The sequence below is a fragment of the Vombatus ursinus genome, unplaced genomic scaffold (assembly GCF_900497805.2).
Source record: "Vombatus ursinus unplaced genomic scaffold, bare-nosed wombat genome assembly UNPS02015406.1, whole genome shotgun sequence".
Taxonomy (NCBI): Eukaryota; Metazoa; Chordata; class Mammalia; order Diprotodontia; family Vombatidae; genus Vombatus; species Vombatus ursinus.
In genome coordinates this window covers 2,911,312-2,924,408 of record NW_020955184.1, presented here as the reverse complement: position 1 = coordinate 2,924,408, position 13,097 = coordinate 2,911,312, and the positions used below count along the sequence as shown (strand labels likewise).

Genomic DNA, 13,097 nt, shown 5'->3' with positions numbered 1-13,097 from the left:
CAGCTGACCTTCCAAGTTCTCTTGGGCTGTAAATTTGTTTCACTTCATCTTTTTGTAGGTTCTGCTTCTCTAGAATTTGCTTAGCATTATTTTAAATGTATTTTGAGGGGTCTGAGGGAGAATTCAGGTGAATCACTGCCTTTATTCTGCCATCTTGATTTTGCCTCCTTCTGAACCCTCTCAATAATTTTTTTTACTTCAATTTTATTAATCTCTCCTTTGAGTTTTAGAATTTCTAATTTGGTATTTAATTGGGAATTTTCAATTTCTTTTTTTCGCCTAACTTCTTTAGTTGCATGCCCGATTCATTGATCTCCTCCTTCTCTATTTTATTCATGTAAGCATTTAGATATATAAAATTCCCATTAAGAACTCCTTTGTCTCAATCCCATAAGTTTTGGTATGTTTTATCATTATTGTCATCCTCTTTGATGATTGGTTTGATGATTATTGATTGGTTCTATGATTTGTTGTTTGACTCACTCATTCTTTATGATTAGATTATTCAGTTTACAATCAATTTTTAGTCTATGTTTCCATGGCCCTTTACTTAAAGTAATTTTTATTGTATCATGATCTGAAAAGGATTCATTTAATATTTCTGCCTTTCTGCTTTGGACTGTGAGATTTTTATGCTCTAATACATTATCAATTTTTATGTAGGTGCCATGTACCACTGAGAAAAAGGTATACCCTTTCTATTGCCATTTAATTTTCTCTAGAGGTCTATCATATCTAATTTTTCTAAAATTCTATTCATCTTAACTTCTTTCTTCTTTATTTTGGGGTTATATTTGTCTAGTTCTGGGAGGGAAAAGGCAAATTTTAATTGTCCCTGAGATATATTGGGTCATAGGGTGTGGCAAGCCTATGGAAGGAAAGAGTTATGAGTGTGTTGAAGACAGCTCCTACTGGCCAATTGTTAAATTTTCAGTGTGAGCATTTATACCTAAGAAATTGGTAAATGCTACAAATCAGATCTTGATTCATTGTTTCATTGATTTTCTTGATTTAAGAGTGATTGGGAAAATATTACTATAGATGAAATTTAAAACTCTGATGTGTGTGCATTTTTTTGAAGAACTAGATGTTAAATGTTTACCAGCGTACCACTAGAGAGGGAGCACAAAGATCCAATCTATCAAACCCATTTACTTTAGCTGGATTTGTAATAATAAGTCCTCAGATAGCTCCCCAAATCTCTTGAGTTGCAGAAAGAGATTCAGCACTGGCTCTGTTGGATCTTAGCAACTATTGCTCTGGTGATTCATTTGAACTTTCTCATGCAAATTGCCCAATGCCCTCCAACGGTGCTCTCTCAGAGGAGGAAATCATCTTAAAAATAATAGATAAACAAATACATGAATAAATAAGCAAGTAAACAAGGAAAGAAATAAATTAATAAACAAAACCCAAACATATAAATAAATTAATAATCTTTCGCCTCCCTGGTGAAGGCCTTAAACACCTCACACCTGTACTATTTGCAAAATTCTTCTGGTTGGTCTCCCAGCTACAAATCTCTCTGACTTTTCCCTATCCTCCACTTAGCTGTTAAAGTGACCTTTGTAAACTTCACATCTGACCATGTTCCCCCCTTCCAATAAGGGAATGAATGAATGAACAAGCAAATACATTAAAAAAAAGTACTAATATGTGTTGATAAGTCAGGGGTATTTAAAAAAAAATGAATGGGATTTGCCAAGGCTCTTGAAGTCACAGAAGAGGTAGCTCTTCTCCTTGTTAAAGCAAGCTCCTTTACAAGCACAAGCAGTCCCATTCCATCTCATCTTCTCCAGCAGATTCCCCCCTCTATCATGCTTGTGCTCAGTCTCTCCCTCTCTACTGGCTGCTTCCCTGCTACCTATAGATATGTTCATGTCTCCCTCATCCTCACTTGGTTTGTTCATCCCCAATGGCTACTGTTCCTTATTTCTCCTCTCTTTTGTTACTGAACTGGAAGCCATCAATAAAAGGTACCTCTACTTCCTTTCCTCTAAAGCTCTTCTTCATTCTTATAATACTTTGGCTTCTGATCTCATTATTGAATGGAAACTACTTTCTCCAAAGTTACTAATGATGTCTTAATCACCAAATCTGATGATTTTTTCTCAATCCTCATCCTTCATGACGTTTCTACAGCCTTCAACAGTGTTATCATTTTTTCCTGGGAACTTTCTTTGCTCTAGGTTTTTGTACATAACTCTCTTCTGTTTTCTTCCTACCTATCTGACTACTTCTGAATCTCTTTTTCTGAATCTTCATTTGAGTCACACTTGTTAATTTTGGGTGTCCTCTAAAGCTCTGTCCTGGGCCCTCTTTTCTTCTCCTTCCATATTGTTTCATTTGATCTCATCAGCTCCCATGGATTCAATTATCATCTCTATGCTGAAGATTCTCAAATCTTCTTATCTAATGTCTCAGTTGAACTCCAGTCTTGCATCTCCCTATAACTGGATGTCCAGGAGACATTTTAAACTCAACATGTCTAAAACAGAACTCATTATCTTTCCTCCCAATCCTTCTCCCATTTCAAACTTCCCTCTTATTGTCAAGGGCACCACCATCCTCCCAGGAACCCAGGTTCCCAAGCTAGGTGCCATTCTTGGCTTCTCACTCTCTCACCTCTTATCCACCTTATCCAATTGGTTGCTAAGGTCTGTTGTTTTTCACCATCATAAAATCTCTTATATATGCCTCCTTCTCTCCTTTGACAGGGCCACTATTATGATGGAGGCCCTCATCATCTCCCACTTGTAGTACTGTAGTAGCCTAATAATTGGTGCCCTAGCCTTTCCTCACACTAGTCTAACCTCCATTCAGTTGTCAAAGTGATCTTCCGAAATGGCTGGTCTGGCCATGTTAAACCTCTCCCACTTCCACTCTCCAATAAAGTTCAGTGTTTTCCTATCACCTCCAGAATCAAGTATAAAATTCTTTGTCATTCAAAGTCCTTCATACTCTGATCATTCTACTTTTCTATTCTTGCAACTTTTGCTTGCCAAAATCCTCTGCAATCTGGTAACACTGGCCTCCTTACTGTTCCTTAAACAAGACATTCCATCTCCCAATGCTTGATATTTTTATCAGCTGTCACCTATAACTAGAATGTTTTCCCTTATCCCCATCTCCTGGTTTCCCTGACTTCTTTCAAGTCTCAGCTAAGATTTCAGCTTCTACTGTAGGCATTTCTTAATCTCCCTTAATTCTAGGGTTATATTTCATTGATTATTTCCAATTTATCTTGTATATATCTTGTCTGTACATAATTGCTTGTATGTTAGATAATAGAATATGAGAACACAAATAGCCTTTTACCTTTCTTTGTATCCTCAGCACTTGCATCCCAAGCATAGAGTCTGGTATATAGTAGGCACTTAATAAATGTTTATTGACTATTTCTCACTCCTGCTTTCATTGTTCTGTCTCATGGATTCAATCTCAGAAGGATATAAAGTAACTCAAACTCCCAGCCTCAAAACCTCTGGATTGGAGACCATAGTTTCATCTCCGTTTTTAAATGAGTCTGTTTTGTAGAGTAAGATGTGGTAGCACGTGTGGTCTTCAGAATCTACTAAATCAAAGGTGACTTGACCCAGATAGGAGGGACCTTTTGTGCCCCTAGGTGCCTGGGAAGCCATGTCAACATAGCTAGAGGGCACCAGGAATCTCTATCAAATCTACACCTTGATCCAATCATTCCTGGTCCAATGAAGTCCCGGCTTTAGTATTTTCCTAACCTATGTTGCAGGGGGAGAAGGAGAAATTGGTACATGGTGTTCCTAACACATGTTTCCTTTTCTATCAAACTGTACAGAAGTTGATAGAATACTTAATTAATAAATACTTAAAGGATACATTAAGAGAATTAGAGGGAAATTGATAACAAAACTATAATAGTGGGGAATCTCAATGTATCCCTTTCACACTTAAACAAATCTAATGAAAAGATAAATAAGAAAGAAGTTAAGGAAATGAATAGAGCTAGACAAATTGTAGATGATTAGTCATCTCTGGGAATTACTGAATGGGAATAGAAATATACATATATAGTATATATATATTATATAGTATAGACATATGTTTATATATATGTACACACACACAGATATATTGTGTGGGTAACACACACACACACACACACACATACACACACACAAGATAATTAGCTGTACATGATTCCCTAACAAAAAAGGGCCACATATTGAGATATACAGAACATGTAAAATATACAAAGGCAGAAATATTAAAAACATTGCTTACTGATGACAATGCAATAAAACTTACTTTCAATGAAAGATTCTTGAGAAAATAATTAAAATCAATTGGAAACTAAATATCATAATTTTAAAAAACTGATGTTTCTAAGAATGAATTATTAATGAAATACAAAATTCCCTCAAAAGTAAAGGAATGTAGCTAAAGCATTTCTTTGAAGGAAACTATATTATTGTATGCTTTCATTAGTAAAAGAAAGAAAGAAAAAAAATGTAAAGCTCAAAAAACTTGAAGGACAACAAATCAACTCCCCAAAGTAAGAAATAAGTTTAAAAAATCTGCAAATTAGAGATGAGTGAAAGAAAAAAAATCATTAAATTTGGGAGGTATTTTTGAACTAATACATTTAATACTATCTAATCTGTTTATTTTTTATTTTAATTTAATTTTTTTTGTTTTTAACATGTGTTTTTAAAACTTTGGGATGCAAGTTTTCTCCCTTCCTCCCTCCCCATCCACCCTCATTGAAAAGGCAAGTATCTTGATATAGGTTATAGATGTGTAGTCATGCAAAACACTTTCAGGGTGGTCACGTTGTGAAAAACTAAGTATTTTTCCCTTCATCCTGCCCTCACCCCCATTTATTCTATTCTATCTTTTGACCCTGTCCCTCTTCAGAAGTGTTTACTTTTGATTTTCCCCTTCCCCAATCTGCCTTCCCCTCTATCAACCCCCTGCTCTCCTGTCCCCTTCCCCCCTTATTTTCCTGTAGAGTAAGATAGATTTCCATACCCCATTGTGTATGTTATTCCCTCCTTAAGCCAAATCCTATGAGAATGAGATTCACTCCTTCCCTCTCACCTTCCCCCATTTCCCTGCCACTGTAAAAGCCTTTTCTTATCTGTTTCATGTGAAATAATTTACCCCATTATTTTTATATATTTATAATATATTAATTTATATATAATTTATAATATATTTATATTATATATATAAATTTATAATATATTTTATATATTTATATATAAATATATAAAATATATTTACCCTTCTCCCTTTCTCCTTCTCCCAGTGTAATCTTCTCTCACCCCTTAATTTTGTTTTCCAGATATCACCCCTTCACCTTCAACTCACCCTGTGCCCTCTATCTATCTGTCTATCTATCTGTACATACATATAATTTTTTCCCTCTCACTACCCTAATGAGTTACAAAGATTATCATCTTTCCCTGCAGGAATGCAAACAGTTCAACCTTAATAAGTCTCTTATGTTTTCTCTTTCCTGTTTACCTCTTCCATGTTTCACTTGAGTCTTGTATTTGAAAGTCAAATTTTCTATTGCTCTGGTCTTTTCCTCAGCAATGCTTGAAAGTCCCCTATTTTGTTGAATGACCATTTTTTACCCTGAAGGATTATACTCAGTTTTGCTGGATAGGTGATTCTTGGTTGTAATCCCATCTCCTTTGCCCTCTGGAATATAATACTCCATGCCCTCTGGTCCCTTAATGTAGAAGCTGCTAAATCTTGTGTTATCCTGATTGTATTTCCACAATACTTGAATTGTTTCTTTCTGGCTGCCTGCAATATTTTTTCCTTGACCTGGGAACTCTGGAATTTGGCTACAATATTCCTAGGAGTTTTTCTTTGGGGATCTCTTTCAGGAGGTGATCAGTGGATTCTTTCCATTTCTATTTTGCCCTCTGGTTCTAAAATATCAGGGCAGTTTTCCTTGATAATTTCTTGAAAGATGATGCCTAGGCTATTTTTTTGATCATGGCTTTCAGATAGTCCAATAATTTTTAAGTTCTCTCTACTGTTTCTATTTTCCAGGTCAGTTGTTTTTCCAGTGAGATATTTCACATTGTCTTCTATTTTTTCATTGTTTTGGATTCTTTTACAGTGCCTTGATTTTTCAAATTGTCTGTAGCTTCCAATTGCTCAATTCTAATTTTTAAGGAACTATTTTCTTCAGTAATCTTTTGGATTTCTGTTTCCATTTGGCCAATTTTGCTTTTTAGGGCATTCTTCTCCTCAATGGCTTTTTGGACCTCTTTTGCCATTTGTGTTAGGCTATTTTTTAAGGTGTTATTTTCTTCAATTTTTTTTTGGTCTTCTTTAGCATCATTCTCAGTTTTTCCTCTACTTCTCTTATTTGCTTCTCAAAATCCTTTTTGAGCTCTTCCATGGCCTGGGACCAATTCATATTTTTCTTGGAGGCTTTGGATGTAAGAGCTTTGGCTTCATTGTCTTCTTCTGGTTGTATGTTTTGATCTTCTTTGTCACCAAAGTAAGATAATATAGTCTGACTCTTTTTGTGCTGCTTGCTCATGATTCTGGCCAATTACTTGAGTTTTAAACTCTTTGTTAAGGTAGCTAGTGTGGAGAATGTACTGTCCCAAGCTTCAAGGGTTTTGTGCAGTTGTTTTCAGAGATACCTCTAGGGACCTGTAAATTTTCAATTCTTCCAAGGTGCTATGATGAAAGGTGAGGTGTTTACACCTTTCCTGGCCTGTGCTGTGGTCTATGAGTGATCACAAGCACTCTTTTGTGTCTTGGAACTGTGAGGAGGATTTCCTGTCCACAGCCACTACAAGTTCCACCACACCAGCATTCCTCTCTGCCCCAGGACCACCACCCAGAACTGTGACCCAGATCCAAGCATGGATAAAGCAAGAGAATCCTGCACCAGCAGAGATATTCCTGCAATGCCCCTTTGATCAGTCACTCAATTCCCCCTCAGCCAGTGGTCCAGAAGCTCAGGAGGGAGCCGCTGCCCCAGGGCCAGGATTTCAGGCTTCTCTCTCACCATCACAAAAACAGAATTTCCCCACTAATCTTCTAAGTTGTCTTTGGTGTTCATGAGTTGAGAAGTCTGGATACCACCACAGCTGCCCTGATACAGTCCTCTGAGGCCTGCTCCAGGTTCACTGCAGCCTGTGTGCCCATGCCAAACTGCATTCCTCTCCCAGCCTGGCACTTCTGATCAACTATCCAGGTTATCTTGGGCTGGAAATTTGTTTCATTTTGTCTTTTTGTGGGTTCTGCTGCTTTAGGATTTGTTTAGAGCCTTTTTTTTGTAGATATTTGGAGGGGTTTGGAGGAAAGCTCAAGGAAGTCATTGCTTTCACTCCACCATCTTGGCTCTGCCCCTATCTAATTTGTTTAGAAAAGAAAAAAGAAAACCAAATTGTTCATATGAAAAGTGAAAAGGGATAATTCACAAGAATTGAAGAAAAAATAAAAGAAATTGTAAGAATTTATTTTGCCCAATTATATGCCAACAAAATGATAATTTACAGCAAGTGGATAAATACTTACAAAATATAAAATATTCTGGTTGAAAAAAGAAGAAATGAACTTTTAATAATCCAATATCAGAAAAAAAAAGTAAGTAAGCCATAAAAGAAATTCCAAATGAAAACTTTTAAGGATCAGATGAATTTACAAGTGAGTTCAATTAAATACCCAAAGAATCATTAATTTCAACATTATCAAATGGTTTAAAACAGTAGAAAAGAAGGCTCCCTTTTAAACTCTTTCTATGGTACAAATATGGCCTTGTTACCCAAATCAGGAAGATATAAAGCAAAGAAAGAAAAGTATAAATTGATATCCCTAATGAATATTGTTGCAAAATTTTTAGGTAAAATATTAGCAAATAGACTACAACAATACATTAGAGAGAGTTTACATCATGATCAGGTTGAAGTTATACTAGAAATGCAGAGTTTGTCCAACATAAGGATGATTATAAATAAGATCAACCATGTTAGTAATACAAATACTAAAAGCATACAGATATATCAATAGATACCGAAAAGGCTTTTGGCAAAATCCAACACCTTTTCCTATTAAAAACATGAGAAAGCATCAGAATAAATAGAACAGTCTTTAATGTAGAAAATAAGATCTACCAATATCTATTAAAACTAAATATTATATGTAATGGAGAAAACTTAGAAGCGCTTCTAATAAAATCAAGGGTAAAACAAAAATATGTCCATTATCATTACTATTATTTAAAATAGTCTTAGAAATGCTAGCAGTAGAAACAAAACAAGAAAGAGAGATTGAAGGAATGAGCATGGACAAATAAGAAAGTGATCGCTTTTCATAGATGGCATGATGATTTAGTTAGAAAATCCTAAAGTCGGTCAAATAATTAATTGAAGCAATAAATTCAGCAAAGTTGCAGGATACAAAATAAAACAAGAAAAATCAGAATTCCTGCAAATCTAGAAAGAAGAGATACATAAATTTTTCTGAAAATTTTTTTAAATAAAAAACCTATGCCCCCAAACTCTGGAAGCTATAAAATATTTGGAGCATAACTACAAAATATATTGACTCTTTGTAAAAAAGAAAGGTAGATATAAATAACTAGAGAAATGTTAATTGCTTAAAGGTAGGTTAAGGCAATATAATGAAAATAACAATATTAACTAAATTAGTTTACTTATTCTATGTTATGAGAGTCAAATTACCAAAAGATTATTTTTAGAGAGCAAGAAAAATACCAACAAAAGCCATAAGAAGGAACAAAAGTTCAAGAAAATTGAGTATAATAATGAAAAAAGTGGGAAAGAAAGGGGCCTATCATTGCTATATCTCAAACTACATACTATGAAGCAGTAACTATTAACAGAATTTTGCACTGGCTAAAAATAGAGATCAATCAGTGGAACAGATTAGGCATATGACATAGAAAAGTAAGAAAAATGGCATAGTGTTGAATAAGCCTAAAGTCTCCAGCTAGTGGGAGAAGGACAATTACTGAACAAAAAAAAAATTCTGGAAAAACAGAAAAGCAATTGTGCAGGAATTGAGTATAGACTAGTTGGATTAAGCTCTAAACAATCCACAACACCTGCTTCAGCTACCTTCATGGTCTTTGGAACAAACTGTTCTCATCCATCCATTCCACCAGGTAAAGTCTTCACATGCTTGGGATAGCTATCCCTCTAACTCACCAACAAGTCTGAGACCTCAACCTGGTTTAGCCCATCTGCTAAGACAGTTTTACTGGGGTGTGGGCATTGATCATACTACAGATTCTTGGGACCACAGATAAGAGTTGTGTGAATCAGGTGGACACCAAAGGTGAAAGAGCAGCCTCACATCAGAAGTGCTAGTCCTTATGCACACTCCATATACCTCTCTTCAACAAATAGGGTTCCCCAATGTGCTGATCCTTCTTAGACCCTCACCATTGACTTAGAGTCAGAAAATCTGGAGTTGAGTCCTGATTCTTAATAGCTGTATAAGTAAGATAACTTCTCTGAATCTCCATTTCCTCACTTACAAAATGATGGAAATAATATTTTTCCTAAAAACCTCCAAGTTATTGTGAAAATCAAATGAGATAATGTCTACAGTCATAAAGTGTTACACATTTGCATTTATTATTTTTAATAGAAAATGGTATTTTAAATACAGTATTGGTGAGTGATAGAAAGAGTACTGGCTATAATGTCAGAGGACCTGGGTTCAAATCCCATCTCTGCTGCTTGTTATCTCTATAACCTTGAACAAATCATTTAGCCTTCTTGGGCCTTATTTTCCTCACTGGTAAAATTAAGGGACTAGACTAATGACCTCTGAGATCCTTTCCAGCTTTAGAATAATAACCCTAGTGTCCTAAGACATAGAAGGTAATATGTACTATAGAGAAGATGCTAGGTTTTTTTGAAATGTCCTTTAGTATCTTGATTTTTACCCTTTAGACTGTGAGCAACTTGAGAATTGGAACTTTTTCTTATTTATTTTTAGTTTTCAACATTCACTTCCACAAGATTCTGAATTCCAAAAATTTTCCCCATCTCTCCGCTCCCTATGATGGCATGCAATCTGATTATCCCTTCCACCAATCTGCCCTCTTTTCTATCACCTCCCCTCCCCTTATCTCCTTCCCCTTCTATTTTTCCTGCAGGGTAAGATAGATTTATATACCCCATTGCCTGTTTATCTTATTCCCCAGTTGCATGTAAAAACAATTTTCAACACTCATTTTTAAAACTTTGAGTTCCAGGCTTCAAGACATGCTATGCCTCAGAAGCATCTAGAGGACCCCACTATTCACAGAGGCTCTCTGCTTGGCCTTCATTCTGTGCCGGATCTCTTCCATCTCAGAGGCAAATATTTTTTATTTTATCAAGTTTTGAATGATTTTGACATAATGACAGCAGAAGATTCTACTACAACAATGAGCAAAGATTCCACCAACATGTTGGTGACCAAATTTCCTGAAGGTATGGCTGGGGCACTTAATGGGGCTGCCCTTTTGGCCCTCATGAAGCATATAGATTATAGTATGATACAGGAGAATGGGCAACACAAAGATGGTGGACCTCTCCCAGGTTGGGAAGGGCTGCACCTCCCACATGGCTGCAAGCTCTTGGTAGGTAAAATTCCCCTGAGATGTGTATGAAGATGAGCTGGTACTGGTATTTGAGTCAATTGGGAGTATCTATGAGATGCGATTGATGATGGACTTTAGTGGGAAGAACCGTGGCTATGCTTTTGTTACATACAATCATAAGCATGAAGCCAAGCGTGCCATGAGGGAACTGAACAATTATGAAATCAGACCAGGTTGACTTCTAGGAGTCTGTTGCTATGTGGATAACTGCTGACTATTTATCAGTGGCATCCATAAGATGAAAAAGAGAGAGAAGATACTGGAAGAAATCTCTAAAGTGACTGAAGGGGTACTAGATGTTATTGTGTATGCAAGTGCAGCAGATAAAATGAAGAACAGAGGGTTTGCATTTGTGGAGTATGAGAGCCATAGGGTGGCAGCCATGACCAGGAGAAAGCTCATGCCTGGAAGAATCCAACTGTGGGGACACCAGGTTGCAGTGGACTGGGCAGAGCCAGAGACAGATGTTGACAAAGATGTCATGGAAACCATTAAGATCTTATATGTGAGAAATCTGATAATTGAAATATCTGAGGAGACAATTAAAATGAGCTTTGGCCATTTTAATCTCAGTTGTGTAGAGCAGTTTAAAAAGATCCACGATTATACATTCATTCACTTCACCAGTCAGAAAGATGCCGTACATGCTGTGAATAGCCTTAATAGCATAGAACTTGAAGGCTTGTGTCTTGAAGTGACTTTGGCCAAGCCAGTAGACAAACAGCAATACACATGCTATTAGAAGGCAGCCAGAGCAAGTGTAACAACAGAAGTAACACCTCAGCAACCTATGTTTACTCATGTGATCCCTGTACCTTGGCCTACTGTAGCTATCCCTACAATGCTCTGAGATTGCAACAGAAATTACTTCGTTAAAGCAGGGAGCATAAGAGACCGAGGGAGAGGTGCAGCTGGCAACAGAACCCAGTCCCTAGGGAATCTCACCTTGGGGGATACTCTGCAGGCTGTGGCATATATAACCAATATCATGAAGGGAAAGGAAAGCAGCAAGAAAAAGGATATGAGTTTGTTTTGAATTTGGAATTATCTGCTGTCACTCCAGCTGTGGCCATCCCTGCTATTGGGGCCCAGTATTCCACGTTTCAGGCAGCCCCTGCTCCTAAGATGCTGGAAGATGGCAAAATTCATAGAATGGAACATATGATCAACCTCATAGTAGTACATCCAGACCCAGTCAGTGCTGCTGCTGCTGCTGTCATGCTTGCTGTTTCAACCCTTCCACCTTTCCAGGGCCGCTCAATAACCCCTGTATACGCAGTGGCTCCGAATGTTCAGAGAATTTTCCCGTGGCCTAGGATCTATGGTGCCAGTTTTGTCCCTCTTGCTGCTCCTGCCACAGGCACATTAGCCACACTACAGAAGAATGTCGTGGCAATAGCTGTGGTTTATGGAGGTTATGCTGGCTACATACCTCAACCATTTCCTACTGCTACAATTCAGGTTCCCATGCATGATGCCTACCAGATATACTGAGATTGAAGGAGGTCATGAAAACAAACAAAAAACCGCTGAAGGAACACTTTACTATTTATGAAGAAAGTACCTACTGCAGAAGACCATGCTAGAACTTTAGTAAATATATGTAAAACTCTGAAAGTAAAGAATGTTATCAAATATTAATGTTGAAATATTTTATACTCATGAAATCACTACTTTTTGTGACTTTTAAAGTGAATGCACTTGTATTTCTACATTTCTCAGTGAGTTCAACTTGTCATGCTTTAATACGATCCTCTACTCACCTGGATACAATAGTATGTTTATAAAGGTTTTTTTTAAGTAATTATATTTTTGGTATGAAGGTTATTTTCTTAACTTCTGTACTCCGGAGATGTTTATTTTGTAGTGCTTTTAATAAATATATTGAACATACACACACATATGAATATTCATGCACACAGGTAATATTTTGAAAAGATATATTCAATATTTAAAGATACAAAAAAGTAGTGCTTTACAACACACACACACACACACACACACACACGCACACTCACAAACCCCTGAGTACCTTATTTAAAAATAATCCTGGAAAGTGCAGTTTCAAAATGAGTGAAGTCACTGTGTTTTGGCCATTGGAATGATGGAGTGATCTAGGATACACTCTCTTTTTGACAAAAATTGAAACAAACTCTCCTTCAACAAGGAGGAAATGGCCTCAGATTTCTGAGAGATTTCTTAGATTTCTGTCTCTTCCTCATTTTCCATTTATCTTTGTCCTCCAAAATGGACAATATGGACATATTGTTAGAAAGAGGAAATTGCTGATTACTCCACTCAAATACTTTTTTTGGTAGTATCTTTTTATCTGTGCTTTGATACATGTACTGAAGCAGGACTTTTCTATAGAGCCTACAAGAGAGAATGCCTCTACCTAGCTTGTTCATCATCCAGGCCAAAATTGAATTTTCTTTCCAATTCTCTTGAATTTTGTTTGTTT

General features: G+C 36.5%; 1 pseudogene; it reads left to right on the top strand.

Annotated features, from left to right (window-relative positions):
• Positions 1–10,353: 10,353 nt before the first annotated feature.
• On the top strand, positions 10,354–12,130 carry LOC114032208 (annotated as a pseudogene).
• The last annotated feature ends 967 nt before the right edge of the window (positions 12,131–13,097 follow it).